This window comes from Paroedura picta, chromosome 4 (genome assembly GCF_049243985.1).
Source record: "Paroedura picta isolate Pp20150507F chromosome 4, Ppicta_v3.0, whole genome shotgun sequence".
NCBI lineage: Eukaryota > Metazoa > Chordata > Lepidosauria > Squamata > Gekkonidae > Paroedura > Paroedura picta.
In genome coordinates, this window is record NC_135372.1 from 41,892,309 (window position 1) to 41,914,836 (window position 22,528).

The window sequence follows — 22,528 nt, forward strand, 5'->3', positions numbered from 1 at the left end:
AATCTGTCCACTCCTCCTCATTAAGTCTAGGTGGTTGTATTTGCGGACAAGTAACTGAAGCAGAAGGAATTTGCTAGCCTTGTTCTTGACTCCATAATTGTCCCCTAGATACCAAACAGTACTTAATTTTGTAAAGGCGTCTAGGTCTTTTAGCAGATTTTCCCAATCCATCTTATTTTAAAGCATTCATAGCACCTGTGTTGGGGGTGTTTGCTAGGGTTTGCACTCCAAGGCTTCTCCCTCCCCTTCTTGGTACAGATGTGCTGCAGCTGGAAAAAAGATGACATCACTCTTCTGCTGCCCCTGAAACTCCAAAAAACATGGACCGAAGTTGAATTTATTAATCATCACAGGGCTTTATATAGCACATTTTATTTAGCATCTATTTATTTATTTCTCCAATTTTTATGCTGCCCCTCTCGAGCAAGTGTCTTGGGACAGTGATTTTAATTGTCCAGAGCACTCATGTCCATTTCTTTACAGTGAGTCTGTAAGGGGCACTGGTATGATGATCCGTGATGACGACTTGAGGGTACTGAAGGGCAGCACCTTGTTCAGGGACATGTCATGGCCTTCACCACTCACCGTCCTGGGCTCAGGCTACACAAAGCAGGCAAGTGGATGCAGTGGCCCTTTTCAAATAGGAATGCTACTTCTTGAGGAAATAATGAGGGTAAAGATGTGGTTGGAGAAGAAAACTCAGCTACCATTTTCCAGCTGTTCACAGAAAAGGGCTGTCCCAGTGGTAGAAGAAGAGCTGTTTTTTGTATTCCGCTCTTTTCACTACCCGAAGGAGTCCCACAGCAACTTACAAACACCGTTATCTTCCTCTCCCCACAACAGACATCTCGTGAGGGAGATGGGGCTGAGAGCTCTGAGAGACCTGCTCTGCAAGAACAGCCCTAAGAGAACTTTGATGGGCCCAAGGTCACCCCACTGGCTGCCTGTGGAGGAGGAGTGGGGATTCAATCCTGGTTCTCCGGATTAGAGGCCATCTTCTTAATCACTGCTCCAAGCTGGCTCTCAATGCTGTGAGCCTCTGCGGCACATGCAGAAGATTCCGGGTTCAATTCCTTAGCATCTCTAGTTCAAAAGGATGAGGAGGTAGGTGATACAAAAAGACCTTTGCCTGAGACGCTGGAGAGAGTCACTGCCAGGCAGGGAGACAATGTTGAGCTCAATAGACCGAGGGTCTGATTAGGAACCCTCCGCATATCAGCTGGGCAGACAGAGAGAGCCCTTTTCCTGCCTCCTTGTGACCCCCCAGCTCATGAGCAGAACACCTAAGCATGAGGCAATGTTGACACATGCTCTCTTCCCCCAGCTCCCTCCAGCTCTCCTCATCACAGGGAGGGTGCATGTATGTGGACGTGGATTTCATGCATAGCTATCATGCTGATTGGTTGCCATTCTCCAGGCTACACCTGGAGATCTCTCGCTCTTATAATTGACTAGTAATCAAGCCCACTGTAATCTAAATACAGTGGGCCCTAGACCAGGGAGCCCCCGGCAGTCGCGCAGAGCACGGCTGCTGGGGGCTCCCTTTGTGGGCGGCCGTCGGGCAGGGAGCCCCCGGCAGCGGCGCTCCGAACAGCTGCCGGGGGTTCCCTTTGTGGGTGGCCTTACACGTCGGAGGCGCTTCGCGCCTCTCCCCGTGTCAGGCCGCCGGGCAGGGAGCCCCCGGCGGCCGCGCTCTGCGCGGCCGCCGGGGGCTCCCTTGCCGGCAGCCTGATGCATCAGGCCGCCATGAAGGGAGGCTTGATGGCAATTTCCAGCTCACCTCCGCAAAATGTGTGAAACGGCCATGGAAGACAGCCTGTTATACAGCAATGCTAAATGTGAACAATAAAATATAAACTAGTTCAGTGTTAAGTACCATGGAAGCTTGCTGGTTGACCTTGGGCCAGCCATACTCTCTTAGCCTACCCTACCTTGCAGGGTTGTTGATAGTATAAAATGGAGGAGAAAAAAAAAGTCAGGGTACAGATAAACAAAATAAAACATAACAAAAATATGTGAGATCCTTTCATACAGAAGTTCAAATTTTGCATTATTTTGTCTTGCTGACGCTTCCTCATCATTTCTTCATGCTCTTTAGAGCCACCTGTGATCCAGTTTGAGTTGAGAAAGTGCAAAGAAACAACCAAGAATCTACAGGAAGGAAACGGATGAGGTGGGGAACGTGAGGAAACTCAATGGGGAAAAGGACTGTTGCGACAACCAAACTGAGGGGAAACCCCTGGTGTGAGATTCCTGTGTTTTATGAGGGGGAAAGACCCATAAAGTCACTTTGAAAGTGAGTCCTGAAAAGGGCAATACATTTAGAAAAAGGTTCTACTTCAGACAGTTCAGGTGTCAGCCATTTTTAGATCTTGATTTATGTGGGGGAAGGTAGTACAATGATGGTTAAGGTTCTAGTTGTCTGTCCAAATCCTAAACTTTATCCTGATTTGGTGTCTTTTTATCCACATTGTTAAATTTCAGGCTTACCGAGGGATACCCTAGGGGTATCCTTACATATTCTCATGTTACCCGTGTCTGTCCAACACTAGAAGAAGAAGAGCTGGTTTTTATACCCCACTTTTCACTACCCGAAGGAGTCTCAAAACAGCTTACCAACACCTTTCCCTTCCTGTCCCACAACAGATGCCCTGTGAGGGAGGTGGAACTGAGAGAGCTCTGAGAGAACTGCTCTGTGAGAACAGCTCTCAACAGAACTGTGACTAGACCAAGGTAACCCAGCTGCTTGCCTGTAAAGAAGGAAGGCTCTCTAGATTAGAGGCCTCTGCTCTTAATCACATATCAAAGCTGGCTCTAGAGGATATCAGAGGGTTTTGGATGCATCCACAACTTATGAGGTTTAGGGTAAAGGTTGTCAGGAGGCCTGACAACCCTTCCCTTTAACAGAGGCTTGATGGGGCCTAATTGATCTCCATGCCATGAAAAGCTTCAGCTGCCAATTTCCACACATTAAGCATCTACTAAAGGGATGGCATGTTGTTCTTCAGGCCTGACAGGTACCCTGTCTAAAAGTGGTTTGTTCTTTCAAAACGTATCTTGAAGTTTCTTGCTGGTTCTGCCCTACCCCCCCCCCCCACCCACTTCTCGTTCAGACGCAGCATATACAATTTGCGTTTCAAAAAACCCCATTGAAAATGTCCTCCAGTGGCCAAGGACCACCCAGGCCTATTTCCAAGCACAGAAGCTTCTTCTACAAGCTCAGAAATGGGAGGTGATCCAAAGGAAGAGTTGGGGCTGAGGGAGTGGAATAGATGGGGTGTTTCCACACAAGGACCAATGTTGCCAATTGGTTCCACAAAGCGGAAACGCTATTTTAAATAGTGAAATCTCGGTGTTACGCATACCTGCATTTGTAGTGGAATCCAGTAGCATTTCACTCATTCCCCACAGGTTTCCGGTCTCGCAGGAATCACTAGAAAGGAAGCGATTTTTTCTGTGCTTGGTCCCGCCCCTGGCCATTAATCAAACGAACAGCCAATGGGCGGTTGTTATCATGCTCCAGAAAAGCCCCTTTCCCTTTATGCACAGGTTTTAAAAAAAAGAAAACAGACATTGCAACGAATATGCATTGATAGCTGGCGTGTGAGCTGGTGATTCATCGTTACCATGCCCCCCCCCCGCACGGGCGCGATTTTTGGCTGAAAATAAAGGGAACTTGCAAACGGGGCTGTGTTGTGCTTGGGGACTTAGGGGAGCTTTGAAGCACTTCTGTGGAGGGACTGTAGCCGGAGAAGCCTTGCTGGTTTGTTGCTTTCCCCGCTCGCTCCGAGGAAAAAGAGAGCCAGGGGGAGGGACTTTGTTGGAACCGCAACAATGAGAACGCACAGATCTTTTTTGCTAGTGTTGCAGATTGTTCGCAAGAGTGTAGCGCTTTTTGGAGGGTGAATCCACTTTTCCCGATTTCCCTAGAAGCGCTACAATGAATCGCTTTTTGCGGAATTGTTGCAGGAGTGTTGCAAATTGTGTGTGACATCTTGCGGAACTGCAAGTTAGTAACGTTTACAATATGAAAGCCTTCTGCTACATTAAACTTGTGCGGAAAGGCCCATGGTTTTCTCTGCCATGTGAATTTGCGCATGGTGTGGCCAGGAAGACAATAAGAGCAGGAAAGTTAGTTCAAGAGAAGGTAAGTCAGGTTAGATACCGGCAGAAAGCCCTTTTCTCCTGCTCACTGGATCATATTTTAAAACCCAGCGTTCATGTTTAAAAGCAGTTTTTTCCATTTTCTCAGCACAATGAAGAATTAAAATACACAGTAGCAAACCTGTCCTGGTGTGATTTCCCCTCCAAATTAAGGCTGATCCTGGGGGTATTTTGAACTTGCCATGTAACAGGAGATGACCCTCACCCACTTTAGTGAGGACCAGGGTTGCTAGTTTTGGATTGGGAAATCCCTGGAGATTTGTGGGATGGAGCCTGAGGAGGGAAGGGTTTGTTGAGGGAGGGTCTTCAACTGGCATAATGCCACAGAGTCCACCTTCCAAAGCAGCCGTTTTCTCCAGGTGAACTGAACACCAGTCATAATAGCTGGAAATCTCCAACCACCTGTAGGTTGACAATGAGGGGTTGGGGATTAGTCCCTGGAAACTTAAAATGGTAACGGGGGGGGGGGGGGGGGTTGCTTATACTAGCCGCATAAGGAGATGGTTGGGGGTGGTATAAAGAAAGGTGCCCCTCCCCCTGCAGGAAACAGGCATGCTGTTCCTTTGATAGCTTCTACCTGGATAGCCCAGGCACGCCCGATCTCAGAAGCTGAGCAGGGTTAGCCCTGGGTCACAGTCGGAAGGGTGACCTCCAAGGAATACCAGGGTCATGACACAGGGGCAGCCAATGGCAAACCATCTCCAAACATCTCTTCCTGGCTACGATGAATCATGCCTCTTTTTCTCCACCAGGGAGGGATGGTCTAGCCAGCTCCCTGGGACTCCTCTATGCTTTTTAAAGAAGCACTTTCCCTTCTGGATTGAGAAAAGCTGTCCCTTTAATTTGAAGTCAGATGGGTTGGACTGATAACATCCCCTCTCCTTGGTCACTAAGGGGCCTAAAGAAACAGGTGTAAAAGCAATGCCCTCTTTTACCCCACAAAGTTCCATTTTAAGGCAAAGGCAGGGTACTTACTTCTAAGGGTTGCTTGTAATGCCAGCCCACTCCTGCTGAGGAGGTTCGGGGAAGCCTGGAAGAGGTCTGGGGTAAGGTAAGGAAAGGCTTCTTTCAATCTTCTATACATGCTCTTGATTTTAGACTGATATGAGTGTTTTTTGACCAGTGAAATTGCTTTCTTTCACTCCTCTGTTGCTTTAAAAATACAGCTTTGTGTTATAGGTGGCTAGGAGCCTGTTATTCAGGGAGGGAGGGTCTGCCAGCTCAGGTTTGGGTATGGCCTGGAGCTTTTTTGGAGGGATTGCTGAGGTTTCAGTGAGAAGGGACCTGATCTGTAACTTATAAAAGACCTAATGACCTTTGGGCCTCTCAATGACCTCTTGGGCCTTACAATTTAAGGGCCAATGAATGCTCCTGCCAGCGTTGTCCTGCTGCCTGAGTGGCCAGCCACCCTATGGATCATTTTGGCAAAATTCAAGCAATCAGACTGTAGCTAGGGGTCTGCCATAGGGCTCCATTTTACTTTCTGCCTACTGCTGCTTTAAAGTCTTCTTTGGTACTGGGAATCCGGGTGGATAGAGTGGTAAGAAATGGAACTTCAGTGTAGGCCTTATGGTGTAGGTTTTCTAATATCCATTAGCTTGTTTGAGTATAAAGCCAGGGGCTTCCTTTCATGGCATAATTTCCCTGGTGTGAAAGCGTGTTTAATTTGTGCACATGGCACTGATAATGAATATACATAACTTTGTGGGGTTCAGGTTTAAATTATCTTTTCCCATGAGAGAGTGTTTAAATTATTGCTTTTTAAAAAAAAGAAACTCCCCTGTGTTTCATCCACCTGTAATCTGAGTATTATGGATTCAGCTGTTAAATCAATGAAATAACTCTTCCACTGCACTCAGCTATAGTTTAGTGGCAGCTAAACTGGCCTTGTATAAACTGGAGAAAAGAGACTTGTTTGCATCTTCTTTTTAAATGAAGAATGCAGCACAATCTTAAACAGTGCTGATTTTATGCTTTTGTTGCCTATCTACAAATTATTGCATTTTCCTTGCTTGTTGTTTGGGAAATACTTGCTCTCTCTAATTGGCTGCAGATCTGCCACCTTGCGTTGTGTCTTTCATTTCCCCTTCTAGTTTGTTGGTTGCACAGAAATAGGTGACTTGAGGTGGGTGGCTGCTTCTTAAAGCTCCTACGAATTGCAATTCCAAGCCACTAAGACTATTTTATGCATGAAACGCTGTCATGACAAAAACACAAGGCATCTGCGAAAGGGCTGTGGGTGAATGGCAGAACATCTGCTTTGCCTGGGCTCAACCCCCAGCATTTCCCAATCAAAAGGATCAGGTAGTAGTTAATGTAAAAGACCTCCTGAGATCCTGAGAGCTGCTGCTGCTGTCTCAGGCCAAGGCTGTGGCTTGAGTTTCATGCATTCCTGAAACAGCAGAGATCTAAATGTGGTTTGTCTTATTAAGCCCTCTGGATCATGCCACCAATCATCTTTCACTCTCCCACCAGCCTGTTTTCTGCTGCTTGCACCAAAGCCCCCGGAGGAAAATGTCTCGTGGCCACCCTGCCAATGACAATGTTTGTGCCTGCTGAAGTGGCACAGTGGAAATCAGACATTGCCACTGGCAGGGAGGGCATAAGGATCAAGGACCCCCCGCCCCTCCAGGGAAACAGCTAGCCATAAGTGTACATGTGTGGGAATTAGTGTTTGTGGGAATGGAAACAAACCCATGGAGCTTGGCATGCCAACAACCCCCTCCCCACACACACATACACACCATCTGCCTCCCCTGCAAAAAAGCAGAGACGACCCGTCAGCCTAAGATGAATAAACAGAAAGAAATTTCCAAGCTGGCGATGGCAAAAAGCTTTATTCAGTTCCTAGGTATAAAACCTCGTTTTCGTATTTTACTTCCTCGGTAAATGTATTTCTTAATTGGGTTTTTTTCAGGGATACAAACAAAGTCACCCACTACCTAATTCTTATATATCCCTGGGAAAAAGGCCAAGGTGAATAGATCAATGGAGGCAGGAAGATGCTAACCAGGAACTCAGCCATGGGTATGGGGAGGAAGTGCATGCCTTGACCTCAGATTCTGGTCTGATCAGAAGACTATCCTGAATGGCCCCCTTGCCCTGTTAAGCCTTGATGGCTCCCTGGACCCTCCAGGTGTATAAGCAGCGCTGAGCCCTCACAGGAATGTCAATGAGAGTTATAAAAGGAGGTACATTCATGGAGCAACTTGGCTGTTTTTACCTCTAGATCTTTTCATCCTTTCTCACTCATCTGCTCTAGGAAGCCATGAGGTAGACAAATACCTTCAACAGAATCCCATCACAGTTTGTTTATTGTTCCTCTCCCGAATTAATGGACTATGCAATTTGTAATTATCTGTGTGCAGCTTCATTGGTGTCCCTGATCACTTAATTGCTGTCATTTGCTGCCCCTTCTGATCTGTCACTTAATTAATCAGCCATTCTCCTGTTCCAGGGGCGCTCCTTCTTCTTTCATCTTATCCAGAGGTATGTTTAGTCTGCTGGCGTAGCAGAAAGACGCGTTTAGCAGCTTGAGACACTGGAATGGCCAGTACTGTAAAATCCTGGCACTCAGGAATATACAAGGAGTCTTCTTAGGTAAAGAAGAGGAATTGGTTTTTATAACCCAGAACAAAGTTTGAGTCCAGTGGCACCTTTAAGACTAACAAAGTTTTATTCAAGTTACTAGCTTCAAAGCCTATTCCTAAGAACAGGCCTTGAAAGGGTCCCCTCCCCAGATCAAGTGGGGCAGGTGAGGGCTGGGCAGCTCGTTAGCAGGGCCAGAACTCCTTAGCAGTCAGCTAGTCAGCGCCTTAGCAGTCCTTAATGAGCAGTCATCAGGCCGGGAGGCTCTAGTCATCAGGCCCAGCCTAACAGGCCAAGAGACCCTTGTTAGCAAGCCCTTTACCATGATCCTTTGCCTAGAGCCTCTCCCCTTACCTGCTGCTGGCTCCAGGCACTGAGGCGTCTGAGAGCAAAGAGGCTAGAGTCCAGGGATGGAGGGAGGGAGCTGCAGGGGCAGGGCCAATCAGGGCAAAGCTGGCTGCACCCTGATTGGCCCTATTCCAGCTTGGACAGCCGGACACGTCCCACCCCCTAGGCTGTTTCATAAATATATAGAGGTACAACAATGGATAAGGAAGAGGAACAACAATGGATAAGGATAAACTTTTGTGTGCAAGTGCATTTCTTCAGATATAATGGAACAGCCAAACATATAGGTAGAGATAAGGTGGCGGTGGGGTAATTGGCAGGAAGGTTGAGCTAGAGTTCAGGTGCATAACTAACTGGGCAATTATAACAATGAATACACCCACATGCTCTTTCTCTACTCAAGTCCAGCCTTACAGTTACATGTAGTTTGGCCACATCGGATATGATAATCCAGTGTATCATCTCGAGATCCTAACACTGAATTTTGCTGCATATCTCATTGACAGTAATATAGCTTGAATAACTGGGAACAATGTCAACTAGGGGTCTGTTACCTTGTGGAATGTTGATTACTGTGTGGGTGCTACAACAAAACAGCTGCCACAGGCTATGGATGCAAACACAAAACTCGGGAAGGTTTAACAAAAATCCTTTTCTGCTGAAGGAGTTCCCCCTTGGGCTTTTCTGAAACACCCTGTACTCCAAGGAAGTACGTGCCTCTGCCAGCAACCTCCAGGGGCTTCTGGGAGTGGGGCATGACCAGCATCCCATTATGCAACATATCGACATTGCTTTCTGGCAGAGACCAGGAAGTGATGTCACTGTTGTGGCCATGCTGTAGGAATCCTACAAAGGTTCCTAGAGTATTGTCTAACATAACCTTTCTCAACTTTTTTACTGTTGAGAAACCTGTGAGACATTCTTCAGGCTTTGAGAAACTCCAGAAGTGATGTAATTGTGCAGAATACAATTGGGAAGCATTGCTGTGTCCACACCTATCTGGGGCCAATTCCCACCCACCCCAGGCCTAGCTGTGGCCATTTTGGGAGGGGGAGGCAAGTCAACATGATCATATATTGTTATATCACCCGATAAATGTTTAACATAAAAAAAAAATAACTTCTACCCATTCAGGAAACCCTTCCATCAAGAAACCCCAGGGTTTCCCAAAACTGGTTTAAAAAGCCTGGTTGAAAAGACCCAGGGGCTTTTCGCACGCCTTCAAAATCGCACAATGGTTGCCAATTGAAAACGCTACTGATTTGCCATTATGCACAACGTCGTTGACAATCTGCCACACACCTGAAACCGATCCGCAAAAAGCGCTTCCTTGTAGCGCTTTCAGGGAAATCCCCAAAAGTGGATTCACCCGCCGGAAAGCGCTACACTCCTGTAACCAATCTGCAACACTAGCGGGAAAGTTCTGTGCGTTACCATTGTTGTGGTTTCTACAAAGTCCCTCCCCCTGGCTCTCTCCTCTGATCTTCCGGCGAAGCGATCGCCATTTTTTTTTCTCCGAGCGAGCAGAGTTCAACCCACCAGCGAGCCTGTTTAGAGGCTTCCCCGGCTTCAGTCCCTCCCCAGAGCTGTTTAGTCACTAAGCACAAACAACAGAGAAGCCCGTTTGCTGATGTATTTTCCCTTTATTTTTTACACTGTTTTCGGCCGAAAATCGGGCCCGTGAGGGGGGGGGGATTTTTTTTTTCACTTGGGGGAGCGTGGCAACGATGAAACGACAGCTCAAACACACCTACCAGCTGATGGGTCTCTCCATTGCAACGAATCAACACATATTCGTTGCAATGGGTGTTTTTTTTTTTTAACTTTCTTAAAGGGAAAGGGGCTGTTTGGGAGCATGCTAACGGCTGCCCATTGGCTGCTTGACGGCCAGGGGTGGGACGAGCTCGGCAATAGCGCTTCCTTTCTAGCGATTTTTGCTGAGACCGGAAGCTTGTGGGAAACGATAGAAACGCAACTGGATTCCACTACAAAGTCAGGTATGCATAATGACGAATTGCACTATTTTAAATGGCAATTTTTCGTTCAGCAAACAATTTGCTACAAGGATCCCGGTGCGGAAAGCCCCCCACTTTTGGGTCTTTGGCTGGAAATTACAATGATACATCATGCGATTTAATTTAATTGAACTTGCATTCAAGATAAAACCACTTTGGCAAAAGTTTAGATTAAGATCCAGTCTGACTGGGGCAGTGTTGCAGTCCCTGTAAAAAGTAAACATCTTCAGCTTCTTTTTTAAATACAAAAATATTAATCGGTGGAACAGGCTTCCTCGGGAGGTGGTGGGCTCTCCATCTTCGGACATTTTTAAAGAGAGGCTGGATAGCCATCTGATGGAGAGGCTGGTTCTGTGAAGGTTCGGGGGGGGGGGCAGGTTACAGTGGATGAGCGATAAGGTTGTGAGTGTCCTGCATAGCTCAGGGGGTTGGACTAGAGGTCCCTTCCAACTCTATGATTCTATGTTGTCCCCCCCACCCCGTTTCCCCATATTGCTCTATTGAGTGGTAGTAGGGGGGAGGAGCACCAACAGATCCCCTGCCAGCAGCAGTAAGTGGCTCTGACAATCCTAGGAGGAAAGCCAAGCCAAGCTGTTTGCTTTAAGGAATAGAAACTATGGGGTAGCGACATATACTATGGGGAAGAAACCTATTATGTGTGAAAAGGATCTGGGGGGGATCTTAGTAGACCAAACACTGAACATGAGTCAGCAGTGTGACTTGATAGCTAAAAAGGCAAATGGGATTTGGGGTTGTATTAAAAGAAGTCTAGTGTCCAGATCACGCGAGGTCATGTTAACACTTTGCTCTGGTTCAGCCTCACTTGGAGGACTGTGTTCAGTATTGGGCACCACAATTGAAGAGGGATGTAGACAAACTGGAGAGTGTCCTAAGGAGGGCTACAAAGATGGTGAGGGGTTTAGAGAGCAAGTCATATGAGGAAAGGTAGTGGGAGCTTGGTCTGTTTAGCCTGGAGAGAAGACAACTGAGAGGTGATATGATCATCTTCAGATACTTGAAGGGTTGTCATATAAAAGAAAGAGCAGAGTTGTTTTCTGTTGCCCCAGTTGGTTGGACCACAACTAATGGGTTTAAATTAATTCAAAAGAATTGTTGGATAAACATTCAAAAGAAGTTTCTTACCATTAGAGCGGTTCCTCAGTGCAACAGCTTCCTTGGAAGGCGGTGAGTTCTCCTTCTTTGGAAGTTTTAAAGCAGAGCCTAGATAGTCATCTGACAGAAATGCTGATTTCATGAACTTCGATTGTACGTGGGTGGGCAGGAAGGGATGTTCTAGTGTTTCTTGTGGCCCTTTCTTGCGTACCCAGGGAATTGCTAATTGCCACTGTGGGATGGGAGGTGGATTTCCTCCAGGCCAGGTTGGATTCTTGAGATTTTTGGTGTGTGTGGGGATCATTTGGGCATGAAATGGGGTCACTGTGGGTAGGCAGGTAGTAGTGAGTTCCTGCATTGTGCAGGGGGTTGGACTAGATGACCCTGGAGGTCCCTTCCATCTCTATAATTATATTCTATATGGATATGAGGAAACCCACCAGTGGGCCCTATGGTGCACAATGTTGGGGGATCCTGGATGTAGAATCTTCAGATAATGCTGTTTCTGAGTGCAAGTGTGAGCAGTGACATAATTCTTCAGCCAATTTCTCAACAAGTTATCACTCATGTCTCGATTCTTGTACATTTTGTTAACAGAGTTTTGAGGAGAGAGTTGGTTTTTAGGTGCTTATTGGCTGGTTGCTGACCTGCAGCCACACATGGCCCAATAGCAGAGGGGGTTTCTTTGGGGCAGGGGGAGGTACTCAGAGCTATGATCCCACACTTTCAAAGTGCAGGTCCTTATGCATGAAGAACAAATTTGTTCCAAAGCTCATCCCTGTATTTGAGGTCAGGGATTTCGATACAATACACTAAGAGCAGAATACCCTTTAACAGGTTTTTCCAGGTGGATGTCCTCCTGCTTGGGATTAGAAGAAGTATTTCCAGGTTCAAAGGAGTAATTTCAGGATGGAACTGAGTCTTGGGTTTCTCTTTTTGAGAACTGAACCAGAGACTGATGCATGATGCACACACCAGAGGGCGCTTTTGCATCAGAGCTGACCAGTGTGCTACTTACAGAAGCTGTCAAGCATGATTCTCTTTTATTATTATACAGAAGTTTGCAATATGTAAAAAGGGGGAAAACACAAAACAAACATTAATATATCCAAGAAACACTGAACTTTTGGATCCTCTGCTCTAGATGACAGACGTGTCACTCCCCAGGATATGTTCCCTCCCATCACAACTTTACCACTAGAGAATTGGTGCATGGTTAAGTAGCCCCTGAGATTTCCTGGTTCCCTCAGATAAACTAATGAGAGCCTTTCAGCAAATGGTTGGGGATGCCAATGCTGACTATTAAATTTGATCTTGGTGACTCCAAGCTGAGATTCTGGCTGTCTTACTTCAGAGTTTCAAACTAGTTGTGTGCTAGGGATGATTTATTCAGAGGGAAAACTGACCTAGCCTTCATGTATTTAGCTTCATCTTTAATGCACTTTCATAACTCCGTTTTCATATTTTTTGCGTGCTGGAGCTGTGGTAACTGACTTCAGTTTGTTGGGCTAGACGAGGGATCCCCAACCTTTTCAAGCCTGCATGCAGCTTCTGACACATGGTAGTGGGCATAGGGACAAAATGGCTGCCTCAGGAAGTGGAGCCAACAACAAAATGGCCACCATTGGCGGTGGAGCTGACCACAAAATGTCAGGGAGTGAGGTTTTGCCTGACTGTAACTCTTCAACTTTTGAGGCTGAATCTCTGTTTAACAGGATGCCTTCTAAAATGAACACACATACAGAGTAATGCAGTGATGAAAGCCCTACCCACTTTCTTAAAACACTTGGCAGGTGTCAGCAAATGGGTTGATAGGTGTTATGATACCAATGGGCACCATTTTGGGGGATCCTTGTATTAGACCATATTGAGGGAGGGTCTTTGTGACTGATTACAATGGTGTTTTCATCTGTATACTTCACCCCAAAAGTAAAACACTGAATAATTAAAATGAATTTAAAACATATTCAAAATTTTAAAAAGCAGACGCTAAATATGGCATTAAAAATCAACCCCTTAATTTAAATCCTGGCTTAAAAATTATGCTTCTGCCAGTGCCTGAAAGGGAACTGTGTATGTACCAAGCAAACCTCAAGAGAAGAGTGTTCCACAGACAAGTTGGCAACACCAAGAAGCTTGTTGTCTCTGGTTGTTACCTGCCAGACACCTGAAGGCCATGAGACAGAGGACCTGGCTTGTGAGAAAGATCCTACTCAGTGGACTCGACATAATTGGAAGATGGGGCCTTTCAAGGACTCTGGCTTGGCCCTATGACATTTAGGACTTTAACAATAACAACCAATGCTTTGAATTGTGGCTGGAAACAAGTCGGCAGCCAGTACAGATCTTTCAGCACAGGGCTGATACGGTCACAGGATCTAACTCTGCTGCCACGTTCTGGATCAACCAAAGTTTCTGAGCCATTTTCAAAGGCAGCCCCATGTAGAGCACAAAGCCGTAATCTAAACTGGATGTGATCAGGGCGTCTCTCTGTCAGTCACCATGATCGGATCACACATATCAGCCACAACTACCAAAAGGTACTGCCTACCACAGAGGAGACCTGACTCCAGCCGCACCCTCGGACTACAAGCTTCCCTCTTCAGAGGAGCGCACAGGATGCCTCCACAGTCCCTGAACAGCTTCTCTACTGACCAGCAGCTCTCCTCAGTCTTGTTTGGAAGGAGTTCCACCCCATTACCTTCTCCAGGCACTGGTTCAGAACTTCCACAGGCCCACCTGGCTCAGCTGTTAAGGGAAAACACAGCCATCCATCTAGCCAGCCAGCTTTATTCCCACAGCAATCCCGGGAGGAAGGTCAAGCAACAAGACAGTGACCGGCTCAGTGTCACCCAATACATTTTGTGATAGAGACAGTGGAGATTTGAACTCCTGTTTCTCAGCATTAGAATATGCAAGTGTACATGGTTTAACCATATATCAAGAACATCCTACAAGGGAACAAAGAGGGAGATATCTAGTTAGAGCAGTAGTCGGAACCTGGGGGTCAGGACCCCTTTGGGGGGGGTCGAACAACCCTTTCACAGGGGTCGTGGCATGGCAAGCAGCTTGACTGGGGGGGGGGGGGAAGCGCCATCTACACAACAGCCTTGTGGGGTAGATTGAGATAGAGTGTTCATCTGTCTGGACCAGTGGAAAAGACGGAGATCAGCATGGTGGGACAAGAGGCAGAACTGAACTGAGAAACCCTGAAAAAAACCAATTGATATACAATCATGAACAATCGATCTTCACGCCATTGGTCAGTTTCGGTTTAATTTCTGTGAAAGAACACTTGCATTATTTTATGGTTGGGGGTCACCACAACATGAGGAACTTTATTAAAGGGTTGTGGCATTAGGAAGGTTGAGAACCACTCATTTAGATCAGGAACTTCCTGGTGTTTTTCAAATAATCTCCTGATTGGCTCAATTGGAGACTTCCTGCTCTTTTGAGCTCACTTCTTCCCTGATTGCCTCCAGATGAAGAACAGCACTTAGACTGTTAGGTCTCTCTTTCTCCTAACTCTTTACAAAGTTGTTTGTCTTCTCAATGAAGTTATTGATTCTTTAAGCAGCCAGTGCTCAGATCCTTTGCATATTTAAACTCTGTCAAGGCCCAAGACCTAGGCCAACACACTAACTGCTATGCAGCCCTAGCTTTTACTTCACTCACAGAATATGCCAAACAAGCCTACCTATTCCTCCAGTATCGTGTGTGCTGGATTCATCTTCCCAAAGAGATTTTTATTTTCTAAAAACCAGTTATTATTCTGTGGCGGGCCACCACTGAGATACAATGTGAAGGGTTTAGGATACTTGCCAAGCCCTCTACGTCTTTGTCACAAAAGATCCTTTCTTCCAGGGCACGGAATACTTCTGGGCTGTTTGCCTAAGGCTGATAATGAGGTGTCCTCTGAACGAAAAGCAGGAGCTGTGATCGATTGCCCCCCCATTACTTCCGGTCTTGACTCCCCCCACCCCTGCTTTCTGCTCTCTGAACAATCAGTTTCTGTGCTGGTGCTGCTGCATTGAAGGTGAAGCCTTGCAGACAGAGTCTCAAGCAGGCGCAATTAAAATGCTGTTTTGGGGTGTGTGTGTGAATGAGGTTGCTAAGCTTAGTCATTCGATTACCTCTCTAAACCATCAAGGGCACCGGGAGGTACAGTTTCATTGGCTTTAATCAAAGGGAAAGCCCTACATTCCTTAATGGTGTAAACCACTTTTGAACTGGCTGCTGCAAAGTCTGTGTATATTAGAGGGATTTGTCTCGTGTAATTGACAGCTGCATACTGGGGAAGATATTTCAAAAATGGAATCCAGGATTCTATCTCATTAAAGTGCCTCTGGCCAGTCTTGCAGTTATGGCAGTGCTGGGGGAGGGGAGTCTCCATCTCCCCTCCCCAATCTTTCAATACAGCCTGCAAAGAAAGTCTGTCTCCAAGCTAGATTCAAGTAGGGAGCTGTGTTGGTCTGGGACACTTTTAAGACCAACAAAATTGTATTCATGGTATTAGCTTCCTCACGTACAATGAAATGAGAGTTACCATTCCACAGATACAGGTAGAAAATGGACAGTAAATTAGCATAAAGCATAATGGGGGATGTTTAAAAGATTCCAGGACCAAACAGAAATAACAAAGTTTATAAGGTTACAATTTGTTTGGGCTTAATTTTAGGGGAAACATAGTGAAGGAAATAAATATGTCAAAGTTGGAGATTAATGGGCAGATGTATCCTTAATTGTGGAACATAGAGAGTAATTAACTGAGACCCTGCCATTACGCTCCATCTCTTCAAGCATGAAGGTAACTTTACAGCATCTTCTTCTTGAAGTAGTGATAGGCTGTGTAGAGTTATCTCCCGTTCCCAGAGCAGAGAAATATGCACCAGTCTACCATTCCATATTACATTGCATTCTACTATTCAATTCTACTATTCCAAATAAGATAAGGAGGGTTATTAGGAATGCAAATGTAAGGGCTGGATAAGGTTAACATATGTAGTGAGATAAGAAACCAATAACCCTATTGAGTCTTAGGGATTCCATTGTTTTGAAGGCTGTAATAACTTGCAACACAGTAATTTCCCTTTCTAGTCTGTTCTTGAAGTTCCTTTGTCATAAAACAGCTACTTGGAGGGCACCCAGTGAATGTCCTGGATGGTTGAATTGTTCTCCCACAGGTTTCTCAGTCTTGGAGTCAGATTTGTGTCCATTTATCCTTTGGTGGAAGGCTTGACCTGTTTGCCCTATGTAGAGACCAGAAGGGCATTGTTGGCATTTAATGGCATATAAAACGTTACATGATCATGTGAATAAACTTGAGATGGTATAGTTGATATTGTTACGTCCAGTGATTGTGTTATTGGAGTGTATGTGACAGCAAAGTGGGTGTCTACATTTACTGCAGGTACCAACACCAATGTTCAAATTAGATGTTGCATTTATTGTGGGTGATGAGTTGTTTGAGATTGAGGGGCTGTCTGTGTGCAAGAAAAGGTTTGCCCCCCAATACTTGTGAAAGAGAACTGTCATTATCCAGTAGAGGTTGTAAGTCACTAATGATATGTTGAACTGTTTCAAGTTGAGAGCTGTCAGTGACTTCTAATGGCATTCTGTTATTGTCTCTTTTGGACCTAACTTGCAACAGATTTTCTCTGGGTACCATTCCATCTTTGATAATCTGTTTCTTGTCTTCATCAGGTGGGTTCCTTAGTTCCAAAAAAGGTTTGTTGGCGATCTCTCAGGGGATCATCTCTGTCTGTAGGACTGGAAAGATGCAGTCATAGAGCCTGGCTGTATAAAAGGGATGGAAGCTGGAGATATGTAGGTATATTTATGGGTCAGTAGGTTTCCAGTAGAGCCTCTTGTGGCGCAGAGTGGTAAAGCAGCGACATGCTGTCTGAAGCTGTCTGTCCATGAGGCTGGGAGTTTGATCCCAGCAGCCAACTTAAGGTTGACTCAGCCTTCCATCCTTCTGAGGTCAGTAAAAATGAGTACCCAGTTTGCTGGGGGGTAAACGGTAAAGACTGGGGAAGGCACTGGCAAACCACCCCGTATTGAGTCTGCCATGAAAACGCTAGAGGGCGTCACCCCAAGGGTCAGACATGACCCAGTGCTTGCACAAGGGATACCTTTACCTTTAGGTTTCCATTATAAAGTGTTGTCTATGCATCCATTTTGTATTTTTGCAGTTGTGTCCAGAAAATGTATTTCTAGCATGGATTGGCTCATTGTCTGAGGACAGGGGAGATAACTCTATACAGCCAGTAGGCCCATTTCAAAGAAGATGCTGTAAAAATGCCTCCACACCTGAGAAGAGACAGATGGAGTATAATGGCAGGGCCTCAGTTAATTAGTGTACTTGTAGGGACAAGAGAGTCATGGTGGTGTAGAACTGGCTCCTCCCCATGCCCTTACTTAAAGCAAATCTTATCCTGACCTTTATCTTTTCTTCTTGTGTTTAAGGAGGAGGTGTATGGAAAGGAGAAAGTGGTGTGGAAGAGATAAAAGGACAATTCAGCAAAGGAAATGTGGCCTCACTATCAACAGACACCCACAATCCAGTGCACACCCATTAAGTTTAGAGCAAATACCATTTTTGACTTGCTTGTTCTCACTTATATTTGTTGAAGTTTACAGATGTACACCTGAAAGAGAATTAAAACCAAAATAGTATATATTTTTCTTGGCACAATGCAGCAACATGCCAATTTTGGGCAGACATGGGTAACCTTCTAAAAATAATTCACAACACAATCTCTAAAAGCTTGAGCACCATCTGGAGACATTTAGCGAAGAAGCAACTTGCTAATGTAGGAGGCTTCAAAAGATCAGTGCCCATGCAAAAAACAAAACAAATCCCCAAAACAAAAAATAACCCACCAAACACCAGCCTGATAAGATTTCAAAAAGTCTCATGTAGATTGTGACCTCTTGTTTAATATAAAAATTAATGAAAGTGGCCTCAATTTCTGAGATCTGGGAAAGGATTGGGATGAATATATTAGCTAACCAAGAGAAGTACTTTGAAACCCTATTGATTTCTATAGGATAGGGGTCCTCAGCCTTTTTGACCTTGTAGGCACCTTTGAATTCTGATACAGGGTGGTAGGCAGACTCACAAAAGAGCTGCCAAAGGAGGTGAAGCCAATCACAAAATCCCTGATGCAGGAGGCGGCATCAACTACAAGATGCCAGGAAACAAACATGTCAATAACCCATTATAACAATGGGTAAACCAGCATGTAAATTCATTATAACAATGTCTGTGATAGAATTGCCAACCTTGGTTGGGAAATACCTGAAGATTTTGGGGATGGATCCTGGGGAGGCCAAGGTTTGAGGAGGTCCTCAGCAGTGCAATGCCACAAAGCCCACCCTTCAGAGCAACCATTTTCACGAAGGGAAATGATCTCTATCGTCTAGAGATCAGGTGTAATTCCCGAAGATCTCCAGGCCCCAACTGGAGGCTGGCAACCCTACTTTGAAAATTGCCAGCTTTGGTTTTTAAAGTCTCTAATCTAGTCTGTTGTGCAGATATGAAAGGAAAGGCATATCTCTATAGCAGAAGAAACCTGAGACTTAGGTGTCTTAGACCACTATACAAAGAATCCTAAAAAGAAATCTAAAGAAATGTATTGTGGCATGATCCTGTAGCAATGCAGAACTGTAAGTTTAAAAAAAAAAACTGTGTTACAGTTGTGTCATGTCGCTGTGGCAACGCAGAGGTGTATTTTAAAAATTATTTTCGGGACTTGGGGGGGGCGGAATTTTGAGTCCCTAAAACCATCGCTGTGAAGGGATTGATAACCCGAGGAGTTGGGGGGAAACTTCAGGTTGTCCACACTTCCGGCTTCTCTTGTCGGGAGGCAAAGAGCTGTGATGAGATGGTGGGATAACACGGGAGGGGTCTCCTGTCAGGAAGCATGCAAACATGCAGTTTACAATCCCACGTTTGCAAACAGGAGGCAGCGCAAGTTTTACGCCTCCATGAGGAAATGGCGTAAGATTTTTAATTAAAAATGGCAATTACTTTGCTCTTGTTTGACCTCACTTGGATACTGTGTTCAGTTGTGGGCACCCCAGAGGGATGTAGACAAACTGGAGTGTGTCCAGAGGAGGGCAACAAAGGTGGTGAGGGGTTTGGAGACCGGCATATGAAGAAAGGTAGGGGGAGCTTGGTTTGTCTAGCCTGAAGAGGAGATGACTGAGAGGGGATTTGATAACCATTTTCAAGTATTTAAAAGGGTGCTATATAGAGGATGGAGCAGAGTTGTTCTCTCTTGCCCCGGAGGGACGGACCAGAACCAATGGGATGAATTTAATTCAAAAGAAATTCCATCTAAACATCCGGAAGAAGTTCCTGACAGTTAGAGCGGTTTCTCAGTGGAACAGGCTTCCTCGAGAGGTGGTGGGTTCTCCATCTTTGGAAATTTTTTAACAGAGGCTAGATAGCCATCTGACGGAGAGGCTGATTCTGTGAAGTCTCAAGGGGGTGACAGGATACAGTGGATGAGCGATTGGGGTGTGAGTGTCCTGCATTGTACAGGGCGTTGGACTAGATGACCCATGAGGTGCCTTCCAACTCTATTATTCTATGATTCTATAGTTATTGCTAGGCTTCTGGGCTGAGCAAATATTTGTATTATCAACCAATATTGGCTTTTTAACTAATTAATTGATTCCTTTTATTGAGGAAAGTAAACATTACCATTGCCTCAATGAAGGTGCCTTTTTAAGGAGATGCAAAGAAGCAGGGCGTAAATTAAGAAAAAAAAGGTATTGCTCATTGATAGAAAGAAAGGTGTTCCTTAATTTGTCTGAGGGGCTTTACGTACCGGGATCTTTGTAGCAAATTGGTCACTGAATGAAAAATCGCCATTTAAACTAGTGGAATTCGTCGTTATGCATACCTGCCTTTGTAGTGGAATCCAGTTGCGTTTTGTAGCGTTTCCCACAGGCTTCCGGTCTCGGCAGAAATCGCTAGAAAGGAAGCGCTATTGCCAAGCTCGTCCCGCCCCTGGCCGTCAAGCAGCCAATGGGCAGCTGTTAGCATGCTCCCAAACAGCCCCTTTCCCTTTAAGAAAGTTTTTTTTTTAAAACAGACCCATTGCAACGAATCTGTGTTAATTTGTTGCAATGGAGAGACCCATCCAGCTGCCTAGTGTGTTTGAGCTGTCGTTTGATCGTTGCCACGCTCCCTCCGAGTGAGAAAAAAAAAATCCCCCCTCCTCTCACGGGCCCGATTTTCGGCTGAATGAATGTGTAAAAAATAAAGGGAAAATACATCAGCAAACGGGCTTCTCTGTGTTTGTGCTTTAGTGACTCTGGGGAGGGACTGAAGCCGGGGAAGCCTCTAAACTGAAAGAGGCTCACTGGTGCGTTTATCCCCGCTCGCTCGGAGAAAAAAAAAATGGCGATCGCTTCGCCGGAAGATCAGAGAAGAGAGCCAGGGGGAGGGACTTTGTAGAAACCGCAACAATGTTAACGCACAGGTCTTTTTCGCTAGTGTTGCAGATTGGTTGCAGGAGTGTATCACTTTCCGGAGGGTGAATCCACTTTTGGGGATTTCCCTGAAAGCGCTACAAGGAAGCGCTTTTTGCAGATTGGTTTCAGGTGTGTGGCAGATTGTCGACGACGTTGTGCATAACAGCAAATCAGTAGCGTTTTCAATTGGCAACCATTGTGCTATTTTGAAGGCGTGCAAAAAGCCCCTGAATGTTCTCCTTTTAGGATCATGTGCTGCCTTTTTGACACTGACCTGAATGGCCCAGGCTAGCCTGATGTCACAGGATACTGGAAAACTAAGCAGGGTCAGCTCTGGTCAGTATTTGGCTGGGAGACACCAAGGACATTCAGAGTTGCTAAGCAGAGGCAGGCAATGGCAAATCACCTCTGTCCATCTCTTGTCCTGAAGATCTTTGGCATTGTGCCCCACTGGGCTCTGTGGAAACTGATCCCTGCAGCCTAGAGATGAGCAGTAATTTCAGGGGGATCCCCAGGTCCCAGCTGGAGGCTGACATCCCTACTATTCATGCAGCAGAGGCTGTAGAGCCGAGGCATTCCTACTGTCCATAGACAAGAATCCTTCCCAGGCTCTATCCACAAATCTCCAGGTGTTCCCCAGCCTGAATCTGACATCTCTCTTACCCCCTCCCCTCTCCAGCTGGTGTTTAGGGGGGGGGCTGGCAACCCTAATGGACAGACTTCAACAGGAGGATCAGTGCAAGGGAAAAAATGTTTCTTGGGGTAATCAGTCAATCAGGCCACCAAAGGTTAGGGAATATTAAAAGAAAAGAGACACAAAGGAAGCTCAGGAAGCAAGCAAGCATGCCCTCCAGGGCAACAGAAGAGGGACATGAGGGCTTATTTCTTACACTTTTAATTTATAACCCGGTAGCTTATCCTAAGTGTTGTCTAGACCAGGGGTCCACAACCTTTTTGAGCCTGCAGGCATCTTTGGAATTCTGACACAGTGTAGAAGGCACCACTATGGAATGGCTGCCACAAAATGGCTGCTGCAGGAGACAGAGCCAGCCACAAAATGGTCGCCGCCTTCAGTCACACAGTGAAGATCCTTGGGCTGTGGAGAGATTGCTGCTGGCCAAACAACATTTTTCATAACCTACACAGCTGTCAATAGCTTTGCTGGGGGAAAGGCCCACCTGCCCTTGCTCACTTTCTAAAAAACAGGTGCAGGTGTCAGAAAAGGGGCTGACAGGTGCCATGGCAACCATGGCAACGCGTTGGGGACCTTGGGAGAGACAGACACGAGGGCTAAGGGATAACAAGAACTAGATATTTAGGGTGATGGTCTGAATATTGAATTAGGTATTTCTTATGCAGGGCACCTTTCATTGTTTTGCCTTGCTCTGATGTCTTCCTGAAGGTCAGGCTCTTCACTGGCTTGTTTGTATGTTGAATATCTAGGAAGCGTGTTTAATTTCCTTCTGTTCAGGACCACTCACTGAAGTGGCCGGAATGAGGACCCCACGGCAGTGCACCTGCCTCTTCCCTAGTTGTCCGTGTCAGGCCCCATTTCTTCCAGCCTCCATCTTCCTCTCAGTTCTTGACCAGAGATTTCTTTGACTCTTGGATCTGGCATCTAAACTTGGAGACTGTTCTTGCAAGTGGGCAAGTTCAAACATTATTATCTGATGATACACCCACCAGAATGTATTTCTGGCCTCTTCTCCCAGCGCTGCATGCACAAGAACAGAATATAATATTGGCAAGAAGTGACAGACAGGAAGATTAAGGGAGCTGAGGCTTGTCTCAGTGGGGTTACGACAGGCTTA

At 45.8% G+C, this 22,528-nt stretch overlaps 1 protein-coding gene across 1 annotated transcript in view; it reads left to right on the forward strand.

Annotated features, from left to right (window-relative positions):
* The first annotated feature begins 5,071 nt into the window (after positions 1 to 5,071).
* Positions 5,072 to 22,528, forward strand: part of C4H1orf21 (chromosome 4 C1orf21 homolog) — a 271,997-nt gene continuing 254,540 nt past the window's right edge. The window contains exon 1 of the mRNA XM_077332646.1: positions 5,072 to 5,215. The gene's annotated coding sequence lies outside the window, so the exon portion shown is untranslated. The remainder of the gene's footprint in view (positions 5,216 to 22,528) is intronic.